The sequence below is a fragment of the Gorilla gorilla genome, chromosome 3, assembly GCF_029281585.2.
Source record: "Gorilla gorilla gorilla isolate KB3781 chromosome 3, NHGRI_mGorGor1-v2.1_pri, whole genome shotgun sequence".
NCBI classification, from domain to species: domain Eukaryota; kingdom Metazoa; phylum Chordata; class Mammalia; order Primates; family Hominidae; genus Gorilla; species Gorilla gorilla.
The window spans coordinates 63701535-63728423 of NC_073227.2; positions in this window are offsets into that span (position 1 = coordinate 63701535).

Sequence of the window (26889 nt, forward strand, 5' to 3'; positions counted from 1 at the left end):
GTTGGTCCTGTTGTTGTTGCTTTCTGTTTGTTTCTCTTTCAATAGTCAGTCCCCTCCTCTATACGACTGCTGCAGTTTGCTGGGGGTTCACTTCAGGCCCTATTCATCTGGGGCATTCCTGCACCTGGAGATGTCACCCAAGGAGGCTGGAGAACAACAAAGATGGGTGCCTGCTCCTTCCTCTGGGGTCTCTGACCTCGAGGGCATCAACTCGATGCCAGTAGGAATGCTGCTGTATAGGGTGTCTGGCAATCCCTGTTGAGGGGGTCTCACCCAGTTGGGGTACATGGGAACCAGGACCCATTTAAGAAAGAGCTTTGGTTGTCTCTTGGTGGAGGGGGTGTGCTGCGCTGGGGGGACTCCACGCGCCTGGGCTGCCTGGATTCCTCAGAGCTAACAGGGGGAAAGACTAAGCCTGCTGGTCTGCGGAGACTACGGCCAACCCTCCCCTAGAGGCTCAGGCCCCTGGAGATCAGAGCTCTGTCCCTAAGCCCCTGGCTGGGGTTCCTGTAGGGAGGCCCCACCCAGTGAGGAGGGATGGCTCAGGGTCTGGACTAAAGAGGCATTCTGGCCACCATCTGCCACAGCCAATGTGCTATGCTGTGGGGAATAGCTCTTCAGGCCAAGCCATTCAGTCTCCCCAGCTACAGCAGGGGAAAATCTTGTCCCGGAGCTATAGTGATGGCTGCCACCCTTCCCCCTCCAGTAGTTCAGTGGCTTAGGCAGTTAGCAGCCACAGTGATGCCGGCTGCCCCTCCCTTGGGATCTCAGAGCCCCTGCCCCACTGAGCTCAGAAGGCTTAGGCAGCAGGCACTCGCAGTGATGATGGCCGCCCCTCCCTCCAAGAACTTGGTAATCTTAAGGAGATTCCAGCTGAGTGGCTGTTGAGAATCTGCACGGCTCTGTGGTTGGGGACCAAGCCTCTGGTGGCATGGGCTCGTAAGTGGGATCTTCTGATCTGTGGGATGCACAATTCTGCGGAAACAACACGGTTTCCCAGGTTGGGTAGCATGCTCACTCACCGCCTCCTTTGGCTGGGAGTAGGGACTCCCCTGCACCATGTGGCTCTCAGGTGGGCCCAAGTACCACCCTGCTTTTCCTTGATCTCCAAGGGTCGCGCCAACTGCCTAGTTAATCCTGATGATAGAACCTGGACATCTCGGTTGCCGGTGCAGGATTCGCACTTTCTTCTCGTTCTTCTCCAAAGAAAAAGTGGGAGCCTCCGACCACCACTTCTAGTCGTCAATTTTGGCCCCACCCCCCACAAATTTTTTTCTAGTGAAGATATTTATGACGGGTTAAGATGTACTTTTATATTAAGAATTTAGATTTTAAAAATTAGAATGTTTTGGTTAACTGATGATTTTTATAATTAACTAGAGAAACGCATTGAAATCAAAGAAAAAAATGACAAATTTAGGCATAAAAATAGAATAAACCAGAGTTAAACCAATAACTATTTGTCCCTCATTAACCAATAACATTATCTGAATTGTAAATTTGCACTCCGACAGACCACTACGTTGTGATAAAAGTTTGTACGAATATTGTGTTTATACAGAATGAACATCCCTGAACTGTCTTCACAAGCCATTCATTACTGTTGTATAAAAAGCACTCCTTAAGTGACTTATAATTTAGCTGCAATTTTCAGTTTACAAGTAATCTTAATGATTGTGTATAATGCTAACTATGGACATAACACAAAGTTTGGAGAATAATGTGCATGTCACAAGATCAAAATTATAATACAAAAAATTTATTCATTATATATTTGTGCATTTGACAATTCTTCAGAAATTAAAACAAAACAAAACATGCTTCAAAGGAAGGAATTAGGGAAGGGGTGTGTTTGTGTGTGTGTATTTGTGTGTGTTTGCATAAGCAAACTTGCTTCAGATAATATATGAATTAAACATTATAAAGATAAACAAAAAAATGAAAAGCATTCTACGTTAAACAAAATTATTGGTTGAAATACACTATCTGTTTACCCTAGTTTTTTGTAGAAAAAAGTGATCAACCAAATATAAGCTTTACATCAGAATGCCATTTTAACTCTTATGTTATAAGCATCTGGATTAATAACAAAAACAAAATTTTTCTGTTTTGCATCCCTTGTAGAATTTTTCCTAATACCCAGTGGTCATTAGTGGCTTAAATAGAAATCTTTCCTCTTTCTGCTTTCACATCCAGTAATAAAGTCAATGTTATTTTCATAGGCAATAATTGGGTGCACAGCGTTCAAGTCAGTATCATTCCAAAAGTTCTGAATTTGAGGTTAAAAGACTTGGGGTTATATCCTTGTTCTTTGACTAGCTAGCTGTGTGACAAATGGGAACTTGCCATTTCTCTGAATGTCATTTTTCTAATTTAAAAACAACAATGGTACTTTTTTATTTGCAAATCTCTTATAAGAATTAACTAAAATATTAAAGATAATGTTCCTGCCAAAAAAGTATGTTTTTAGATCATATTTTCTTCTTATTTGCATAGATGCTACTTGAGATTCTAGTAATATTGTCATCATTAATTCAATAGTTACCAAATATTTAATTGAATGTCTCCTATGATTTAGGTTTTAGAAATACAGTACTGAACAAAATCTTATTTTCTTGAAATTTACATTATAGTGAAGAAGGTAATTAAACAAAAACAAAGATATAATTATTTATAATAAATTTAGTAAAATAGTCATACAGGACAAGGTTATAGACAATGAGTAAAATAAGTTGGTCAGGTATGGAGTTACTGAGTAGACGATATTTTAAGGGAAAAATACAAAGGAGTTAGGCATGCAGAGACTTTAAATAAAAAGAAATAGAAGGAAAGTGTTGCTCTATTGTAGTGAGAGGAAAGATTGTGGATATATTAAAAAGATAGGTACAAGCTGAGAGCCTTGTCATCCTTATTAAAGAGTATGATCATTTCATATGAAAATAGAAAGTTATGTGAAGACTTTTAAGTAGGGCAGTAGTATAATCTCATCTACAGTCAGATTACAAATCGTTATACAATCCATATTTGGTGTGTTCATGTATTAGAAGAAGGTGAGTAGGAAATCCAGACCAGTTACAGTATTATTTACACAAACAGCAAATGAAGCATGTCATCCAGTATTAGAAGCAGAGAATATTAGAATATGCCCCAAAGAAGAAATTTAAAAATCAACTAAAAAAATTCAACACTTATTTTCTTCTTGCCTGTACCAAGAAGCCTAATTTATTTATTTATTTATTTTTTTAGAAAAAGCTATACCCTAAGAACTGAGAGCACACAGTTTGTTACCAATCTCACATGGAGTATCTGTCTTACACATGTTACTGCAGCAATCCAAAGTTTCATCAGTTCTAAAATAATGCTCCAAATTTACAGATAATATAAATGCAATCAAATTGGTATACTTTGATTTTCCTGATACAAAGTGCTACATCATTCTCTTGTGTGAAGACAGATAATTGGTTTACTTTCTCTAAAGCTTATCCTGTTTCTCAATTCCAGAATTTCACCAACTTTAGGAACATTTTACTATGTACTAATCTTCTCATGTTGGGTTATACTAATATTACCTCAACTATATATCTCAATAAATTGAATACCTAGTCAAATTTCTCCTGTTAGTGGCTTTGATATAATTCAGGCAAGAGATAAAAGGAATTTGGGAAAAGGTAATAGCAAGAGAATGGAGGACAGTGTGTGTACATGTATGTGTATATACAAACATGCATATAAACATGCTTATAAATATGTTTTATGTATGTATAATATATTCAATAGATATATGGAAAGTACAAAGAATCAAACTTGATAAATCAAGAAACAGAAAGAGAAAAAACAGTGGTGATACAATTCAATGTCACAGATGATTTTAGAAGAAGTTCTAAGAAAATAGCAGCTGCAGAAATGGAGTATGATAATACAAAGTACAGGAAGGGCAAATGAACATAATTTACTCCTGCAAAGAAGTTTGGCTATAAAGATGAAGTAAAAGGAAGATAAAATCAGAAAAAAATTCAGTTGGAGTGGGATTTTGAAAAGAATGATGTTTTATTTTGCTGTTGTCATTGTTGGACGTCAAAATATTTATGTACTTATGGGAAGAATTTGGTAGAACAAGAGGTATTGAAGAACTGGCAAGGGGTTTAAGGAGCTGAATTTGAATCACATCCATAATAATGCACACAGACTTACATAGAAAAGTGGTTGGTAATATTCAGTAAGATAAACATTTCTTTGAATATTGAAAGAAAAACAGGAAAATGTGTGCAAAAGCAGTCACTTATTATAGATAACAGCAGACATTTGAAGGAATTTCAAAAGGATGATGTTGCAGCCATTGACATGCATAACTCATATCTTTCTTTGAGAGAGAAACTGCTGTGAGAAGTGTTAGCTAGCTGATCATCTCCAGTCACTGCCAATTCAGAATTCACTGATGTTTACTCTGAAGTCACCTACTGCCTGGGTTGCTTCCAGCCAAAGTCTGAGCACTGAAACAGTATCACAGCCTGTCATTTAGGCCCAATGCAGGCCTCTTCTAGTGAGCAATCTTTGTTCTGAAGGTCCCCATCCCCACAAGCTTGGCCAAGACTTTCTCAGAGCTGCATCGCAACCTGAGGTTCTTTCTACCCAATTTTTCCTCCAACCTGTCTTATGTCACAAGTGTCAGATCTTCATTGCAGTCTGAAGATTTTTCTCTACCTACTTCTGTTGACTCTGTCTTTATCATTTACAGGCATGTCCCCAACTAAATCTTTTGTGTTCTTAATTCCATCTTGGTATTTATTTCTCAGAGAGTTTGAACTCACAGTGATAGATTATCAATCTTTGATGTAGAATTGCATTTAATAATGGCCTAGAAAAATTTAAAAGGTAAACTGCAAAGAGGATTTTATGCTTAGTTATTAGCATATTAGTTATTAAACATATCAATAAACTATAAGCTAGATAAGCAAAATACACAGGAGTAAGGCAAATTAATTTTTATAAGCTTTCACTAACAGATTCTAATATTATTAAACTTTATTCTTATAATAAAGAGAATATTACAGATTACATTGAATCTGCTTCTATTTGAACAAAATTGATTTGATCTTCGACTCAAATTATTAGCTATACAACATCACAAATGAAATAATGGAATGAAAGATATAAAAACAATTAAAGACAAAATGTGGTGGTTATATAAAATAATCATTGGAATGAGGAGTTGTATTTAATCTTAAAGCAATGAAACATTGTACAGAAATTATTGATATATGCAATTATAATAAAAATTAAGTGTCTGTATATTGCAAAAATTCTAAACAAAACTTAAAGACAAAGAACAGTATTAATGGGTACAAAAATACAGCTCGATAGAAGGAACAAGATCTAGTATTCAACAGTGCAATAGGAAAATTACAGTTAATAATTTATTGTGTATTTCAAAATAGCTAAAAGAGAAAACTTGTAATGTTTCTAACACAAAGAAAAGATAAATGTTTGAGGTGATAGATATTCCAATTACTCTAATGTGATCATTACACATTGTATACATGTATCAAAATATCACATGTACCCCAAAATATATACCACTGTGATATATCAATCAACCAATCATCAATAAACAATATGTAAAAATTCAATAAGCTTTCATACAAGTGTTAATATTTTCAGTATAACCATTTTACTGAAATTTGTATTAAAGAGATGACATCAGCAAGATGGAGAATAACGAAAATTCAGGCCTTTTTTCTTCACAAGCAAATGGAGTTAACAACGATATGCCAACAATAATACCTCCGTGAAAACTCTAGAGACCAACTGAGAAGCTACTGCACCAAGGCCATTGTAAAACCAAGAAAGCATTCCAGCAAGAAAGTATAAAAATTAGATGCTTTTTTCACATAGTCTGTGCTCCTCTTTCTACATGACATAGCCTGCACACAAAACACATTATGATCAAACTAACTCAAAAACAAAAAGACAATCTTGAAAGCAGCAAGGGCACAGTGATTCATCACACACAATAAAGATTTCATAAGATTATCAGCAGATTTCTCAGCAGAAAACTTGCAGTCCAGGATACATTGGGATGATATAGTCAAAGTGCTTAAAGGGAAAAAAAAATGTAAACCAAGAATACTGTATCTGACAAAACTGGTTTTCAAAATTGAGGGAAAAATTAGAACTTTCTCAGATAAACAAAAGTTGAGGGAGTCCATTAACACTAGATCTGCTCTGAAATACTTGATAAAGGTATTCTTTTAAGTTGAAAAAAGGATGCTAGATAGCAACATGAAACCTAATGAAAACTTATAGCTCTCAAGTAAAGATAAATTACAGACAAATATAATAATCTGAATTCTTATAATTTTGATTCATATAATTTAAACAACAAAATATTTTAAACTATAAATCCAAGTTGATAAATGTAATATAAAAAACCATCATTTGGGACATTAGTAACATCATGTGGTGGGAATGGCTATGTAAAAGTGTAGAGATTTTGTATGCAATTAAAGTTAAGTTGTTATAAGTTTAAAATAGAATGCTATAAAGTTAAGCTATTTTATGCAATTGCAATGATAACCACAAAGAATATATCTACAGAAAGCTTATCACTATAAAACATCAACAACACATAAAGAAAGGCAATGTATTAGTCTGTCCTCATGCTGCTAATAAAGACATACCAGAGACTGGGTAATTTCTAAAGGAAAGAAATTTAATTGACTCACAGTTCCGTGATGGGGGAGGCCTCACAATCATGGCAGAAGGTAAATGAGGAGCAAAGTCACATCTTACATGGTGGGAAGAAAGATAATGTGTGCAGGGGAATGCCCCTTTATAAAACCATCAGATCTCATGAGACTTATTTATTATCATAACATCATGGGAAAGACCCACCCCCATGATTTAGTTACCTCCCACTGGATCCCTCCCATTACACATGGGAATTATGGGAGGTACAATTCAAGATGAGGTTTGGATGGGGACACAGCCAAACCATATTAGGCAGTAAAAAGGAAAAGAAGAACAAACTGTTACAAGACTAAGAGAAAACAATGAACAAAATGAAAATGGTAAGTTCACTATCAGTAATTAAACAATATAATCAAAAGGCATAGATGGCTGAATAAATTTTTTTAAAAAGAAAACACGATTTGAATTTATGTTAAGAGACATATATAAACAGACTCACTTTAGATCTGAGGACATACCTAGGCTAAAAGTGAAAGGATAGGGTAAACCTGAGATTTCAGCACAAAAGCTTTAGTATGAAGTGAGAGAAACAAGAGGGAGGCTGGTTCTCTTGCTCGTATCAATAGGCTATCTGTGTCCTTCATCTTGGCATTGCAGTGTTATTTCTGTCAGTATTATAAATATGTGGTTGACCCATCCTGTCAAATGTACCAACATTTTCGAAAGAATTCATTCAGATCTCTTATGCCATCAGAAAATTTCCTTCTTGTGTAATATCTCTTTACCTCAGTCCTACATTTTGATTCTCTGGAGTAGATTTTAGCTTGTCTTAAAAAGTCAAATTTGGAGTCATCAAGCCTGCTGAACCTGATGGGGCAGCTTTTTGGACAGCTTTCCTGAAGCAAGAGATTCAGTTGAAAAGCCCTTTGATTGCTTCAGTCCGGGACATGGCCTTCAGATGGCTTATTCTCAGTAAAGCTTTATGTAGACTGTGACACTGTATATGTGTGACTCATACAACTTTGACGTGTTTCTGAAGTAGTTTAATCATATTTGTTATTAGCTTCTTTGTGGAAATGCAATTTTTATACTAAAAACATTGCTTACTTGCAATGCAGTACGTTATATATTTGTTGTTTACATTATTTGTATTAGTCTTAGCCTAATGAACCTAATTATTTTTCTTTCTGTATTCTTTGCTTCCTCAAACAGCATCTGCAGCAATTGGAATGAGAAATCCAGATATGTGTTTCAAGTAGTACGTTGCCTGAATCACAAATCACTTGATCACAGTAGTGTATATAATCCCTGATCTTATTTGTTTCATTTTATTGTAAATTCCCATTTGCATCAAAACCTAATGATAGTGATTAATAAGTAAAAACAAATGGTTTATTGCTTTTCATCCAAGTGTTTTCACAGAAGCCATTTGCCTAGGAGGCAAAAAAAACTAATTTGTTGAAAAAAGTTTTCCTTTGTGTCCAAAAAAAAAAAAGAAAGAAAGAAAGTGAAAGGATAGAAAAAGATGTTCTACAAAAATGTTAACCAAAAGAGAGCAGGGACAGCTATACTAATAGCAGATAAAATTGGATCTAAGTTAAATTAAAATAAATAAAGACATTATATAATAATAAACCAGTCGATTTGCCAAGAAGATATAACAAATATAAATATGTATGCCCCAAACCTCAAAACTCCTAAATAAATAAAGCAAACAGAATTAAAGGGAGAAATGGACAGCAGCACAATAATAGAAGGATACTTTAATACTCCACTTTAAATAATGGATAGAACAATCAGACAGAAGATCAATTAGTAAATAGAAGACTTGAACAATACTATAGATTAATTTGACCTAGCATCCATATCCAGAATCTTCCACCCACCAACAGCAGGTTACACATTTTTCTAAAGTATGCAGGGAACATTTTCTAGGATAGACCACATTTAGGCCACAAAAAAAAGTCTTTACAAATACAAGAAGGTTGAAATCACACAAAATATCTAGTGTTATCAAAATAAAATGAAACTAGAAATTCATAGCAGAAGGACAACTGGAAAATCCATAAATATGTAGAAATAAAACAGCACAGTCTTACATAGTCAATGGGTCAAAGAAGTCACAAGAGAAATTAGAAAATACCTTGATGCAAACAGAAAAATAAAAACACAACATATCAAAACTTGGAATGCAGTGAAAGCAGTGGTAAGATGAGGGTTTATAGCTATAAATATGCATATTAAAAATAGAAATATCTGGGCAGTCCCAGACTTAATATCAAAACATAACTTTATACTCAATAAATCAGAAAAAGAACAAACTAGACCCAAAGCCTACAGAAGGAAGGTAATAATAAAGATTTGTGCAGCGACAAATGAAGTAGAAAATAGGAAAGCAATAGAAAAGATCAAAGACATTAAGAGTTCTTTTTCGGAAAAGATTGACAAAATTGTCAAGTCCTTAGCTAGATTAACTAAAGCAGAAGCAAAAGGGATATTACAATTAATGCCACAGATATAAAATGGATTGTAAGAGAATACTATGAACAATTATATGCCAATAAACTGGATAACCCATAAGAAATAAAAGCCTAGAAATATAAATCTTATTAAGACTGAATTCTGAAGAAAGAGAAAATCTGCACTAGTAAGGCATTTGAATGAGTGCTCTAATTGTCCCAACACCTCCTCAAAAAAGTTCAGGAGAAGGTAGACTCACTGGAGGATTTTATCAAACATTTAAGAAAGAAGTAACACCAATCCTCCTGTAAGTCTTCAAAAACTTAAGAAGGATGGAATATTTGCAAGCTCTTCCTACGAGATGAGCCTTAGCCTGAAAGAAAGCATGAAAGAAAGGGAATTGTCAAATACCTAATGCTAATTAAAGGTCAATAACTCACAGTCTTGCATTTTTACCATCATTTAATCATGACCACAAACACTGTTGTTCTACAACATATCTATCTATATACTAAAACTTCATACTTCATAACATTTTCTTAAGCTCTTAACTTTGGCCTTGGAAATTTAGCTGAATTGCTGTTGAAACTTGTAGAATTTTAACTATAAATAACACTGAATTTCTTAATTTTTTTGTTGTTTTTTGAAGACTATTTACAGTGTTAATTTAATAAATGTACCATATCAAATTTAAAACAAAATTATATTTCTAACATTAAAACATTCTAAAACACTACTAGAACATGACAACCCCAACAGTTAAATAGGCAAATATGTATAAAAATTTTAATCCATAAATGGCAAATAACCACTCACTAGTTCAATCTCCTTAGCAATCAAAGAAATTTGAATTAACATAACAAATGATACATTTCAAATTAGAAATTAGCAGAACATTAAAAATTGGCATCATTCAAACCCAGTAAGATTGTGGTACAACAAAGTCTAATGAGAATGTAATTCAGTCATATTTTTGTGGTGGAAGTGTAATTTGGTAATAATTTCAGGGTAGGTTTCTACTCTTCTGCCCTATTGAAGAAGCAGAGGCTGGCCATCACAGACTTAATAGTGCTGAGGAAACAAGACAACAATTGTACTCGGCTGGTTATATAAAGCATGAAAATGAAGGACAAAACTATATCCAGAAGCATAACATTTGGGCCAAAGGTGTTCATTATAACCCAGGTACAGAAAAGCAGGTAGAATATAAATCAAGAGTAAAACATAACAGTATTTGGAGCAATACAGCAGTTGGGTTATTTTGAGCAAGATAATTGCATTAAATATGAGGAAATCTATTTGAAAATATCAATCAAGGACATAGAAAAAGAAAGCGAATCTTCAGCTAATAAAGAAAAGTTGATGTGATACAGAAAATAAGCATTGGTAGCCAGATAGCTGTCAAGAGGATAGGCTACAGAATCAGATAGTCGAGCTATGAATCAAGTTCCAACATGTTATGGCCAATAATGCCATTTTATCCCTGTTAGAGGATATTGGTTGGCTTTCAAACTCACAGTTCTTACTTTTTTATATTCTAGAAATTTTATCCATTGACCTTATTCATCCAGGAAATGTTTTATTTTCTAAAGGATCCATATTTCACCATCTTTATTTATCTTGTCTCATTTCCTTTTAGCTATAATTTAAATTCCCACTTTAAAAATTGTGTCTTCTTGATAGGATTCAGATGACAATGGGGAGAAAATGCTTATGTTGGACAAAAGAAACAGTAGAGTTTTATATCCCTGGGAAAGGGTGCAGTGGGAATAGAAAGTTAAGGAGACTCATGAATAATATAAAAACTTTAGATTTGCTTGCATTATTTTTATTTTCCAAAAATAATTTTTTGCATGTTAGTGGGAAGGTTTGGAGCATTATTTGTGGAAAAAATGCAATTCCCAACCATTTCATGTAGAAGGCATAAATTTTAAATCATCTATATTTTGCTTATGAATAATACTTTTTAACAAGATCAGAAGCTAGTCCTCACATTACTTGGGGCATGTATATGGGAACTTTTATGAAAAAGTATTGAATAAAACCTAGATGCATTGCTTGGAATTGATTCTGATATTGAAAAGATTGTAATTACATGCCACGCTTCTATGCACAGTTGTTTAATTTTTCAAACTTTAGTTAAGAATCCATATTAATGTTGAATTATTAGAGGAAGGGATACATCGCTTAAGGTAAGCGTCATCTCAAGCAGACTGGAAGATTTCCATGTCCTCTCTCTAACTTCTGTCTCTACAATCCCCAATCTACATCAGTTATTTGAAGAACACCAATTAGATAGCCAGAAATTATAGTTTCTGACAATGAAGTATCACTGAGTTGAGTTTAAGAAACATGTGGACAGAATTTTCTTCCAAAATCTCACAGTTGCCTCTAGTCACCCTCAAGCAATTGCCACTCTGATAGAGTAGTATTAGATAATGATTGCTCCCTGAAACCGCGTTTTGAAACATAACTACCAGATGTGTAAAACTTTCTTCTATTCAAACTATTGTCTATGTTCAAACACAGGGTAAAATATAGGGGCTAAGAAAATAACATTTGGATTTCTCCCAACCTGGACTTAAACACCAGCTCTGTTACTTCCTCATTCAATGAGATTTGTCACGTTACTCAAACTTTTAAATCTGTGTTTTCATCTAAAAAATTTGGACAAAAGTTTCTACCTCATAGATAAATAAAAGGATTACCTTAACTAGAATACCGTGGGTAAGTTTCAGAGCAAATATTTAATGCGTAATAACTATTATTACAGTAGCAGTAGTAATATCTATTATTTTGAAAATTTACCTCTATTATATCTGAATGATGATTTATTGAAGTAGCAATAGCACATTCTAGACCCCACTTAATACCACCATTATTATGAAAGTGAAATGTAATAATTTGATTAGTGGAAGCAGAGAATTAAAGTTTTACTAAACCACTGAAACAGGTTCACTAGGAACCCATTATTTACTAGGCAAAAGTAAAGCTAACCTTAGTGAACACTGTCTAATGAACCAAGTACAACTACTTGCAGTGGTGACAATAGCTAAAATTTATGTTCAAGCCATTGAAAGAAATTTTATTTTCTCTACCCTATGGTCATGAGTTTCTAATTGAATACCAGTGAGAATAAAGGAAGAAAAATTGTTCACCAAGAATTGAATTGAGTCCAAAACTGTGTAAACACATGTAATATCAACTTTAGGTGACATCCAAGTCCAAGAAATGGCTTCCAGAATCCTTGGAGGCAGAAAGATTAAGATCAAAACAGTTTTTTATACAAAAATTAGCCAGGCGTGCTAGCAGTTACCTGTAATTCGAGCACTCAGGAGGCTGAGGCAGGAGAGTCGCTTGAACCTGGGAGGCAGAGGTGGCAGTAAGCAAAGACTGTGCCACTGCACTCCAGCCTGGGCAACAGAGCAAGACTCCATCTCAAAAAACAAACAAACAAACAAACGGTTTTTTTATTGTACTTATTCCAATTTGCATAAAACCACAAGGTATGCTAGAGAATTGAAAAGTGGTCACTGTTGCTAAATGTTCTGTAAATAGTAACTAGATAAGTATATTAGCTTAATCAAAGACATTCCACATGGAGATTAGCAGGTGGGGATGCTGTGTTGGGCATTGTGAACAAGGCAGCCTAAAATATAGAGTCTTACACTCCTTGAAACAAACAAACTAAATTTGGCACTAAAGACAAATGAAATAGCATTAATCAAACATGGTAATAAGAAATGTATATGTATTTTGATGTAAGATGAAAAAAATAAGAAAAAAATCTTCATATTTCAAAATAATTTTATATCAAAGGCATCTCTTTCATTGTTCCTTTAAAGAAACAATTATCAATGCACTTACATCAAAAGAAGTTTGATTCAATCCCAATTTGAAATGTTTCATTAATTACATACACTGTGACATATTTAACAGATGTCATTTGAACTCATTTGCAAAAGCTGGAGGAAGTAGTCAGTGTAGGGTACACTCAGCAACCCGTGAATTTCAAAATTGTCATCTTCAGAATTATCCGAATAGAAAGACCTCTGTATGTTCTTACATAATGGATTTTCATATGAGTGGTTGCCTTTATTACACCATATTTTAACTAATATTTCACACTAACAGGATATTCTAGCACGTGTGTGCATGTGTATGTGTGTGTGTTATAGCAGGTGTGTGTGTCTGTGTTTGTAAAGAGGGATGAATCAATGTATCTGAGAACAGGAGATAATTGTTCAGAACATTTGGAAGTCCGTGTCCTGCTCTTAAACATGTCTTTGAGTCAAAACGCCAAACACTACGTATTATTTAAAAAGCAATGCCTAGAAGAACTAATCAAAAATCTTCATAAAATCATACATTCTTTAGGAATATTCTGATTATATACGGAGTATACCTACCTCACTTATTTTTGCACATATCAGTTCTCATGTTATGAGATGTCATTGAAAACATACAGAAAATGTGCAGCTGTTTTATAAATGGATACACTTCTTTTAAAATGTTTCTTTTATCCTCAGGTAAAGGAAAGATAGCATCAACCAATCAAAAGAAGAAGCAAGAGCAATTCAAGGAGAGACTTTCTTATTGCTAATTTCCAGAGGGAATTAACCCATTTTCTGTATTATGATAGAATCAGCGTATTGAGGATTGGACCTATAGATAATGTCAAAGCAGAAGAGGTACTTTCAGCTTTGTGTGCCTGCTGAATCTTAAATATGAGCAACCGCTGAGCTTCTGTTTGCTCCATGATTTCCGGTCAGGTTTCATCAGATCGGAGCCTGCTGTTTAAGCTATATTTAGGACATGACCCTAGCAGCTGGCTGTACTGAATGAGCCACTTCAAGGTGGTTATTACTATGCATGTAATAACTAAAGAATTTGGAAGAGCTAAGAAAAGCACTTAGCCCTGTGTATTTTATTGAATATTTTGGTAGATTTGAAATCCAACTATGAAAGACACATATGAAAAATAAAAGTATGGTAATTTACACTAAATATAACTTTAATATTACCATCTGGATAAGAAAAATGCCATATGACCATGTCAGAGTAAAAAGAATCTATTTTGTAAATGCCCACAACTTAAAAGAAGTTTGAAAGTTTTTACTAAGTTTTATAAATTTAAAAGCATATTTCTGCAAATAATTGATTTTTTAATATCTGACAAAATGAAACAAAGTCAAAATACATTTACGCTTGTATTTACTGTCTATAAGAATGAAGATTACAGCTTATTCACCATGTAATAATAATAATTCGAATGTAATGACATTCCTGTAAAACATGCCATAATTTAGGATGTTTTATCCCTGTAAGACATACCAAGTCATAGTAACCAATAAATGTTTCTTGAATTTAATGTTGTCTTTTGACATTTGAGAATAGAAAATGAGAGCTTTGGAGAATGTCTAATGAATTTTTAAAGCACTAAAAAATGCACATTATAATCTGAAAAAATCCTGAATATTCAAGTAAACTCAGTCTTGTATTTTCTGTGAGAAAAACTAAAAATGAAAATACAGCCTAATGATAATTATTATATTTCCAATATTACAGATGAAGATCACGAACCAAAAATAGTGACTATATACTTGCTAGGTCTTGTAATATCTATGTGACTCCAGAAAAAACAAGATGTGAGAAGGACAATATCATTTTTTCACACTAGTAAACAACTTGAATGTGATCAGTACAGTCGTGTGATGTGTGCATGCATGCACGCGCGTGTGTGTGTATATATATATATACACCAAATACTTCTGTACTACATATATTAGTCACCCAATACTTCTGTAGCTAAATACCATTATCAAGTTTATCAAGCAATGTAAAAGTTCATAATAACATATACTGAAAATAATTTCTAAGTATTTCCATGTAAGGTGGTGAATAAGATGGTTTTAGGGTAACATTCAAGGGTTGCTTAAACACTAAAATATTCATAGAAGACTCCAGGAGACATTGTGTCATTAGAAACAAATGTGAAACTAATATGTTGGGCTGACGGAATGTGGAGGATTTAATAAGGAAATTTTATCAGCACTGAAACTGGGATAAGATATCCACCATATTTTACAACATGACAGTTTTAAAAAGTAGTATTTTTTTCACCATTTTAAATATGAAAAACAATAGAATTTAAAATATTTCTCCCTCACTCTTTCACTAAGATGTAAGTGAATATTCTTCTGGCCTCTTTCAGCCACCCTACCCTATCTGAATGATACACCAGAACTAAATTATATCTGATCGAGAGTTGTTTGGAGTTGGTCTCTGACAGTAGGCTCAATTTCTAGATTCACAGGTATCTCCATGACTTTATCCTCAATCTATCTTATTATACCAACAGTGTCACTTGGGTGGGGATATTATAATCTCCCTGTAAGGAATTACTATAGAAAAAACATTTATCTTCCCAGGAAATCTGGGGATAATATTTAAGTATAAAGCTACTCTCACATTTAGTTTTACTAAGAAAATTCAGAAATAAACATTTTGTATAGGAATATAAATATAAATAAGTGCTTTGAGTTAAGAATTCTCTCTTTTGACCTGTCTCTATTCAATACAGACAATGGATTCATGTTGTTTCCACTCAGTTCTTTCCCATTCATTCCAATTGCTTAATGCAATCGCAGGTCATTACATTGCAATTATTCAGTAAGAAAATACTTTGAAATAAATAAGAGTCTATAAAAACATTTTGGATTATTTCATTTATAGCCAAAAATAACTGCATATACAATTATTATTTTAAAAAACACAACAACACAATAAATAGAAAAACTATGCTTAGGTTTTTTTTCATGTACATTGCTAAAACCAAGATATGGAAAGTTAATATCATTTGTTCTTTCTTTAAATCAGGTTAAATGTGAAGAATGTAGTTGTCAGACAGCAATGAATTTGAATTCATTTATTTTACTGCAGCTTTCAGCAATTATATGTCAACATGTCCGCATTTATTAATGTATTTTTATTTATGTTTATTTTACTAGAACTGCATCAGGACAGAATGCTTTTGAAAGTCATAATTTTAAACAATTATTATAAAAAGGAAGTATGACATTTATATTTAATAAATTAGTAAGTATATTTAAATAGTTCATACTCAAGATTCTGAAGATATTTGATATATCTAGCTTCTAACCTTTAAGCATATTAGAATGACTGTAATTTACAATTGTACATAGCATGCAACTACATAGCATTTTCAAGCTCATGCTGATAATTAAAAAAGGAATATTCATGTAAATAAAAAGGCATTATAGACTGTTAAAGTGGTCAGTATTGTGATGAAAACAAGTATCAATTTCTGTTTCTTTTTCTTTACATATAAATTTTCTGCATGATCCCTGATATTTTGTAATTAAATATAAGATATGTTAAATTACTGCTGTTGAATATTTAATTTTCACATTATTTCAGTATCTGCAAAGAAATAACAGATTTTCAAAAAGTTGTTCACTTATGATAAAGTCATCATGAGACTGTCCCACTTAGAATCAGTGCCTCATTTTCTTTATCCTATCCCCCAAATTTATAGGATGGCCCTATTCGTTCTTCCTCTTCTAATCAAAGTAAAACTTATACTGAGGATGATGGCGTCCAGCTTTATCCATGTCCCTGAAAAGGACATGATCTCATTCTTTTTTATGGCTGCATAGTATTCTATTGTGTATATGTACCACATTTTCTTTATCCAGTCTATTATTGATGGGCGTTTGGGTTGGCTCCATGTCTTTGCTATTGTGAATAGTGCTGCAATAAACATAGGTGTGCATGTATCTTTATAATAGAATGATTTATATTCGTTTGGTTATATAGTCACTTATGGGATTGCTGGGTCAAATGACATTTCTGGTTCTAGATTCTTGAGGAATCACCACACTGTCTTCCACAATGGTTGAACTAATTTACATTCCCACCAGCAGTGTAAAAGCATTCCTATTTCTCCACATCCTTGCCAACATCTGTTGTTTCTTGACATTTTAATAATTGCCATTCTGACTGACATGAGATGGCATCTCATTATGGTTTTGATTTGCATTTCTCTAATGATGAGTTATGTTGAGCTTCTTTTCGTGTGTTTCTTGGCCATATAAATGTCTTGTTTTGACAAATGTCTGTTCATGTCCTTTGCCCACCTTTTGCTGGGGTTGTTCTTTTCTTGTAAATTTTGTTAAGTTCCTTGTAAATTCTGGATATTAGACCTTTGTCGGATGGGTAAATTGCAAAAATTTTCTCCCATTCTATAGGTTGCCTATTCACTCTGATGATAGTTTCTTTTGCTGTGCAGAAGCTCTTTAGTTTAACTAAATCCCATTTGTCAACTTTAGCTTTTGTTGTCATTGCTTTTGGTGATTTCATCATAAAATCTTTGCCCATGCCTGTGTCCTGATGGTATCGCCTAGGTTTTCGTCTAGGGATTTTATGGTTTGGTGTTTTACATTTACGTCTTTAACCCATATTCAGTTAATTTTTGTATATTGTGTAAGGAAGGGGTCCAGTTTCAGTTTTCTGCATATGGCTAGCCAGTTTTCCCAGCACCACTCGTTAAATAGGGGACCCTTTCCCCATTGCTTGTTTTTGTCAGGTTTGTGGAAGATCAGATGGTTGTAGATGTGTGGCCTTATTTCTGAGGTCTCTATTCTGTTCCATTGGTCTATATGTCTGTTTTGGTACCAGTATCATGTTGTATTGATTTCTGTAGCTTTGTATTATAGTTTGAAGTCAGGTAGCATGATGTTTCCAGCTTTGTTCTTTTTTGCTTAGGATTGGCTTGGCTATGTGGGCTCTTTTTTGGTTCCCTATGAATTTTAAAGTATTTTTGTGTTCCAATTCTGTGCAGAATGTCAATGGTAGTTTGATGGGAATAGCATTGAATCTAGGAACAGAAAACCAAACACTCATAAGTGGGAGTTGAACAATGAGAACACATGGGCACAGGGAGGGGAATAGCACATACTACGGCCTGTCGGGGGTTGGGAAGTGAGGGGAGGGAGAGCATCAGGACAAATAGCTAGTGCATGTGGGGCTTAAAACCTAGGTGATGGGTTGACAGGTGCAGCAAACCACCATTGCGCATGTATACCTATGTAACAAGCTTGCATGTTCTGTGCATGTATCCTAGAACTTACAGTAAAAAAAAATAAAAATAAAAATGAAAACAAAATTCAGTAAGTTATTTCATTTCAAAGCCTTTAACACAATTACGGTGCACAAGAAACTAAATGTTAACTATTGTAGTTTTGATGCCAATCCTGATGGTAAATATAAGAATGCTATCAATCCATTGGTAGGATGGTAGTCATTGGCTTGGTAGCATCCCTTTATTAATATTGAGTTTGAGGTAGTTACTGTCCTGTTTTGTAGAGGTGATATCCTGTCACTTTGTCACCGTCTTAACAATTTGAATAGCAACTATTTCAAGTAATTGAATTTATCTGCTTAAGAAAATTACTAAAACAATTCAAATCATATCTCTAAGAGGCAACAATAAATGGACATAAAAGAGAAAAAAAGAAAAGAAAAACTTTTTCTAGGCTTTATTCCTTGCCCATCTATCATAATAAAATAATGAGCAAGTAAAATAAAACAAAGCACTAAATGAAAAAGGGCTATAGTGCCAAAAAGAGTAATCTGAGATCAAACCCCTCACTTTTTGGAATGGCATATATAAAACTCTATTGAAATACCTTGGGCTGGTACTTAATATATGTTGAAACTACATTAGATTAACTTATCTTTAACAAAGTATTTAAAATTCAATCAGTAACCATGGTCAAGTGGGATTTATCCCTAGGATACAGAGATGTTTCAACATACACAAATTAATAAATATGATACACCACAAAAAAGAATGAAGAATAAAAATTGCATGATTATCTCACTGATGCAAAAAAAAAGCAGCTGACAAGTTCAACATCTTTTTATGATAAAATCTTCCACAAATTGGTTATAGAAGGAGTAAACTCTAAAATAATAATGTCCACAGCTTTATTATATGACAGGCCCACAACTAACATCATATTGAATAGTGAAAAACTGAAAACTTTTCCTGAGATCAGGAGCATGAAAAGAATGCCCACTCTTGACACTTCTATTCAACATAGTATTAGAAGTCCTAGCCAGAGTAGTTAGGGAAAAAAAAAAAAAAAAGGCACCCAAGTTGAAAAGAAAGAAGTAAAATTGTCTCTTTTTGCAGATAATGTAATCTTACGTAGAAAATCTTAAAAACTCCACCAAAAAACTGTCAGAACTAATAAATGAATTTAGTAAAATGTCAGGATACAAAATCAACCTATAAAAATTAGATGCATTTTTATACACTAACAAGAAAACATTTGAAAAAGAATTCAAGAAAACAATTCGTTTACAAAAGCATGAAAAAAATAAATTTAACCATGGAGGTGAAACATTTATATACGGAAAACTATAAAATATGGATGAAAGGGAACTGGGTGCGGTGGCTCACACCTGTAATCCCAGCACTTTGGGAGGCTGAGGTGGGCAGATCACCTGAGGTCAGGGGCTCGAGACCAGCCTGGCCAACATGGTAAAATCCTGTCTCTACTAAAAATACAAAAATTAGCCAGGCGTGGTGGCACGTGCCTATAATCCCAGCTACTTGGGAGGCTGAGGCAAGAGAATCACTTGAAGCCGGGAGGCAGAGGTTGCAGTAAACCGAAATCATGCACTCCAGCCTGCGTGACAGATTGAGACTCTGTCTCAATAATAATAATAATAATAATAATAATGAATTTGTTGAATACCCACATGAATGGAAAGATATCTCATATTCATAGATTCAAGAAATTAGAATCATTAATATGTCAATACTGTCCAAAGAGATCTAAAGATTCAATGCAATCTCTACTAAAATTCCAATGGCCTCTATTTACAGAAGCATAAAAATAAACCTAAAATTTGTGTGGAACTAGAAAAGACCCTCAATAGCCAAAGCACTCTCAAGCATAAAGAATGGAACTAGCAGCATCATACTATTTGATTTCAAAATATGCATCAAAATTACAGTAATTTCTTAGAAACAGTATGATACTCCCATTAAAAACAGACATGTAGACCAAGGGAACAGAACAGAGATCCCAGAAATATAGCCACATATTTATGGACAACTGATCTTTGACAAGAATGCCAAAAGCAAACAATGAGGAAAGGGTTGTCTCTTCAATAAATGGTTTTGGGAAAATTGACTATCCATATGCAAAAAAATAAATATTGACCCTATTTACACCATATGTAAGAATCAACTAAAAATGATTAAAGACTTAAATGTAAGACCTGAAAATATAAAAGTAGTAGAAGAAAACATACGGGCAAAGCTTTCTTACATTGGTGTGGAATATGATTTTTTTGGATATGACACCAAAGCAGAGACAACAATAGCAATAAGAGACAGGTTTAATCCCATCAATTAAAAAGCTCTGCACAGCAAAAGAAATAACTGATAGGCTGAAGAGACAACCTATGGAACAGAAGAAAATATTTGCAAGCCACAAATCTGATAAGTTGTTAATGTCCAATACAGGAACACAAGCAATTCAATAGCAAGAAACCACCCAATTTAAAAAGGACAAAGGTCCTGAATAGATATTTTTCCGAAGAAGACATACAAATAGCTAACAGGTATATGAAAAAATGTTCAACAACACTAATCATCAAAGAAATGCAAGTCAAAACCACAATGAGATATTAACCTAACACCATTAACAATAGCTATTATCAAAAAAGATAAAAGATAACTGTTGGCAAAAATCAGAAAAAAGGGAACACTAATATACTATTGGTGAGAATGTAAATTGGTACAGCCATTATAAAAAAAAGTATGTAATTTCCTCAAAAAATTAAAAATCGAAATATAATATGAGTCATCAATTCCACTTCTGAGTATATTCAGAGGAAATGAAATCAATATGTCAAATGATATGTATATTGCAGCATTATTCATAATAGCTAAGATATGAAAACAACCTAAGTATCTTTTGATGGATGAAAGAATAAAGAAAATGTGACAAATAAAAATTTTAAAATTATATATATATATAAAGTAATGTTTTCAGCCTCTTTAAAAAAAGGAAATCTTGCCATTTGCAAGAACATGGATGAACCTGGAGGATGTTACGTTAAATGAAATAAGCCAGACTCAAAAAAAGAATGATCTCATCTAGAGGTGGAATGTAAAACAGTCAAACTCATACAGGCAGAGAGTAGAAGGGTTGTTGTCAGGGTCTGGAGAGTGAGGAAAATGGGTACACGTTGGTCCAAGGTTACAAAGTTTCAGTTAGGATAAATATGTTTTGGAGATCTAATTACAGCATGGTGGCCATAGTTAGTTATACTGTGTTGTACACTTGAAATTTGTACATTGAAACTTCAAATTTGAAATTTCAAGCAAATTTCATTTTTAAACATTCTCCCTACGCATACACAAAGGTAATTATGTGAGTGATGGATATGCTAATTAGCTTGATGTGGTGATAATTTCACAATGTGTGTGTATGGCAAAACATAACACTGTACACCTTAATTATATGCCATTTTTATTTTTTAGTTTATACCACAAAGCTGGAAAGAAAAGCCAATCAGCAAAATTTGGAGCAGGGCTTTTCTGTACATTTAATACAATTGAAGTTAAAAGGTATGGATATGATTGCTTAGTTCTTTTTAGTTCAGATTTTATGTACACTAGTTCCATAAATGAGTTAGTTATACTGTAACATAGATTTTGTAATACAAATTTTAAAAATTGAACATGTAAGTATAAAGCAGCATTTTAAATTTGAACTTTACTTCTTTAAAAAATCAGTATTCACAAATGAAACATTAGGTAAAAACTAGCTTGGAACTTTCACAGTAGTCAGAGATTCCAAAGAACTATATATTATTTATCTCTTTAGTAAAAATCCTTTTATTTAGTTACTATATCAATTAAATATGATTAATTAAAGCAGGGTATTGGAGTAACAAGGAGATGCCTAGTACGAAATAAAGATAATTCTGAATAATAAAAGAATTTCAGGAATAATTAAAAATATAATAGTAGATATAATACATAATAGTTACAACTCCAATGCCTGAGATAGAGCATCCCAGGTAGACTCTCCTCCCTGCCTGCCCTCTACCTCCACCAAGGGCTGAAATTCAGACCTCCTTGGAGAGGGCATGGCCAAGACTAGCTGAATGGCAGAGAAGTTACTGTAGTGATGCGCCAGTGAAACTTGCTAGAAATCTTCCCTTGGGAACTTGCCTGAAATCTGCCCTCAGGTGAGCCAGGAAAAGCCACATCCAGGGATATGCCACTTTTCAGAATTTGCTGTGAATCAAATCATAAGTGTGCTAGGGAAAGCTACTGATTGCTGAGTGCTGCTGGTTGCCTTAAACTGCAGAGCCAGGTGCTACCAAAGCCCCAAGTTGAGAAGAACACAGCAGGACCAGTAAGAGAGAGCCTCCTCCTCCAGCATCTCTTCAGGGCACCCTACTGGCAAAGCTTAACATCATCTCAGCTGGCAAAGGAGGCTTGTGCGACTGGGAGGTAAATTGATCACCGTCCCAGTTACTTATCTTATCAATACGTATATCTCTTTTTACCCACTCACTTTTTCTAACTAGGTTTGTAAAACCAATTCTCCTAACAGTTTTGTTTTCCTTTCTTAAGAGAATGTAAAAAAGTATCAACTATAAGCTCTTATGCCTTTTTATAAATCTTTGTTCAGTTTCCCCATTATGGGTAATGGAAGAAAGTAGTTTTATCTTTATAATACTTTTCAATCATAAGCAAAGTTTAGTTTAACTATTATTGACAACTGCAAGACAGATGTAGGTCTCAAGGCTTTCTAAATTCTTCATTTTAGTAATAATCAATAATATATATTTTATACCACTATAGGGATTGAAAAGTTTTCCTTTTCTTAACTTTTAAAACTAACAGTAAGATGGTAAAAGCTATTAACCCCAATATACAGGAGACAAATCTGAAGCAGCCAATCCAATCCATTACTGCACTCCTCACAGTAAGCTCTCCCCTTCCACCACCACCCTCACCCTGTTAGGAAACTGCTTAAAATGTACGTCACTTTTCTTGTTCTCAGGTAATGAAATCTAAACTCCTTAATTTGGGAAATAAATCTTCACATTCTGAACACAACTGACATTTCTTTTTCGTCCTTTATTTTCTTTGAATGTATCACACTCAACATTCACTCTTACAACAGAAAATTGTTCCTCAATAAGCCATGTCTTTTTGACCAATATGTGACTTCATATAGCTTATTTCGTCTTGTGGTTAAAAAAGCCAAGGCTAATAAACGGATATATTATGTCCACCTGGTGGAAGTAGAAAAACCAAATTACTTTATTGTTTTTAAATACAGTAAATTAATATGTGTAATATGTTCAGAACAGTGCTTGGCATATTATAAGTACCCAATAAATGTTAGCTCTTATTATTTGCTTAACTTCTGTTTTCTCACCTCAAACATTTGTGAAGTGAGCTTTTACATAGCTACTACAGTTTCCAATTATCCTAACTCTACAGTGAATAGAAATTTAAAAATTCTTGGCGGTAGAGGTAGGAAAAATGCCAAGTTCATAGCATAAGTCCCTCTTCCGGTTCTTATAACCAGAAGTGTCTCCTAATCTTTGAGATCTCTGCCTTCTTTCCAGTCCTTCATCATTATATATAAATGTAAAAAGCAATGAATCTTATTAATTTTGATATTACCTGAATCAATCATTGTGGTCAGATAACATAATATTAAAATTGGCCAAAATTAAGCTATAACATATCCCTGTACCTACTGAAATTAAAGGAACTGAGTGTAGGATGGTAGCCTACAGAGGAGAAACCAAAATATCAAAAGAAGGCTGGATGAATGCTGGAGGGCAAAACAAAGGGAAATATATCCATAGAAAATTGTTTATTTTAAAGAATTCTGTAGTAAGAGAATACCTGATATACCTTGACAATTTAGGTACCTTGATCACCACTTTCAATTGTATTTATATTTTATTTTATTTTCTAATTGTATTATTTTACAGGAAATACAATAATGGCCCAAAGGTTATCTATTTAGTACAAGATCAAATGCTGGAAAATATCAGAGCCAGGAGTAGAACCTAGTTATTTTAATTAGGTTTATTGCTCTCAGAAAGAGTTATTCTCTAGAAAGGTACTTTAGCTAACAAGCCAAGAAATGTAACCAAATTAGTAGCATCAGTAAAGAAAACTAATAATTTTAAAACCGCTGCATACTAACTGCAAAGAAGGAGTATCCAGCAAAGAAGGAGTATCCTCTGGAATGCTGCATCAACGCTTCAAATCTAACCAAAATTCAAAAAGCATCCTAGGAATGCATTTTTCTAACTTTTCTCTAAACTCATTTATTCGATATTGTATCTTGGCTTCATGTTTCTCATTAGCTAAGTTATTATTTTCATGTTGTGCAGATTTAGCATAGTTATTTGTGCTATGCTCTTCAGCACTTCCCAGGAATGCTGATGCTCTTTGCTTCCTGATAGCATGCTTTCTATTTTGACATTGATGATAATATTATATAAACAGTATGAAACCAAACAAGTAATCAAAAATGCAGTAAATATTACAGATTTGCAAGTTCTCATACAATTTTCCTACCAATAAAGCATTCTAAAATTCAGTAGACTTTATTAATTCACAAGTTCTCATATAGAATTTCTTCACCAAAAAGGTGTTCTAGAGTAGGTCTTAACACAGAGGCTAAGATGTTTGTCTCAGGATTCAGGTTTGAGTTCAAATCCCAGCTGGAATTTAGAAGTGGTGTGACCTATGGCAAGTTAATAAACACCTTGTAACTCATATTACACATCTTTCAAACAGATATAATATTAATATCAAACCTACAGTGTTAATTTTAATGTTAAAAAAATAAAAATATATAAGTACTTACTGCATTACCTTGCCCACAGGATTTACACAATTAATGTTGAGATTGTTGGTATGGTAGCTATTCATGGCCTGTAGGGTAAGTCAAGGAGTGCAGTGAGGCTAGTAGTGTCACCACAGTCAGAAAATTAAGTGACAGAATAAAACACAGGGACACCAGCCCTTATTAGTGAGAATGAAAAGGTCAGCATCAAATGAGCCAGATATCAAGGCCTGTAAGGTCAGAGGGAGCATTTATAATAAGGAATGTCTCAAATATGAATTAATTACAATAGTTAGCAAAATCTCCTTTCAGCAACTCATCTCCCCTAAACCTCAGCCTCTTCTCATATCTAAAATGACATTCACAGTTGACATTCACCGAGGGAAATTCTTTGGAAGGTACTATTAAAATATTCAAAACAACCTCATGAATTAAGTTTAATTATTATTGTCTTTTCTCAGATGAGGAAACAGAGGCCAGAGAGGTGACATAAATTGTGCAAGAGCAACCAAAAAGAAAAAAAAAAAATAGATGTTGGAGCAGGGCCATGTAGTTTGGATCCAAATATCACACTCTTAGCCATTTGCCAATTCTTTCAACTATGCCAGCATGAAAGGTACTTTGTAAGGTTTGTCTAAAGTATAATGCTGCACATAAAATAATAATCACTAAGCCTGTCACACAGATATACTTGTAATAAATTTTAGCTATTGCCACAAATAAAACGTTGGAATAAAAAGTCCACTGGAATTGGATGGCTTTGTTATGCAAAGAGAACTTAAATGTATTTGTTTTACATAAATAAGGAAGTTGAGATAAATTCATTATTCAAAGAAAAAAATGTATACTTAGGTGAGTTAATACTTTAAAAAGCAACAATTTCAATGTTTTCATATTTATTATGTTATATCATAATTAGTAGTAGTATATTTATGTTTAGTATTATATCTTATATGTAGTTATAAAATTATCTATCACATGTAGCTTCCATTTTATTTTTATGTCGTTTGTTACAAGAATAAAGAAGTAATATATCCTTTAAATATTACATTGCTCAGATTTTTTGGACCTTTTTTTTTATCAGACCTTCATCATAGTTTATTAGCATGAACTTGTGCACTGTTAAAAATTATTTAGGCTTCTTGAGACTGGTTTCTAAATTCTGTAACATAGAAATCATAACTAGCCACTTTAGAATGGTCCTAGGCAACAAATTTGATGGCAGATTTGAAAAAAAAAAAAATCTTACATGGCCGAGTGCTGTGGCTCCCTCCTATAATCCCAGTACTTTGGGAGGCCAAGCCAGCAGGGTTGCCTGAAGCCAGGAGTTCAAGACCAGGCTGGGCAACATAGCAAAACTCCATCTCTACAACAAATACAAAAATTAGCCAGGCGTGGTGGCACATGCCCGAGTAGTTCCAGCTACTCAGCGGGGAGGCTGAAGTGGCAGAGTCACTTGCGCTCAGGAGTTTGGGGCTGCAGTGAGCTATAATTACTGCCACTATATTCCAGCCTGGACAACAGAGCAAGACTCTTTCTTAAAAACAAAAAACTTACAAACTATAACATTCTTTTTAAAAGTAGAGAAATTTATCTGTTTATATTTCTAGTACGATGGCTCCAAAAGATCCATTTCAAAAGCAGAATTCTAGTCCATATTTGAAGACCACTGGACCCATGAGCAAAAAAGATACCTTCAGTTTTTAAAGTGTATAATTCTAAGTTCCATCTTTAATACACAGAAAATTTACATGAAAAGCCACGGTTAACAGAATCACCTCTTTCAAACATACTTTTCTTTAAA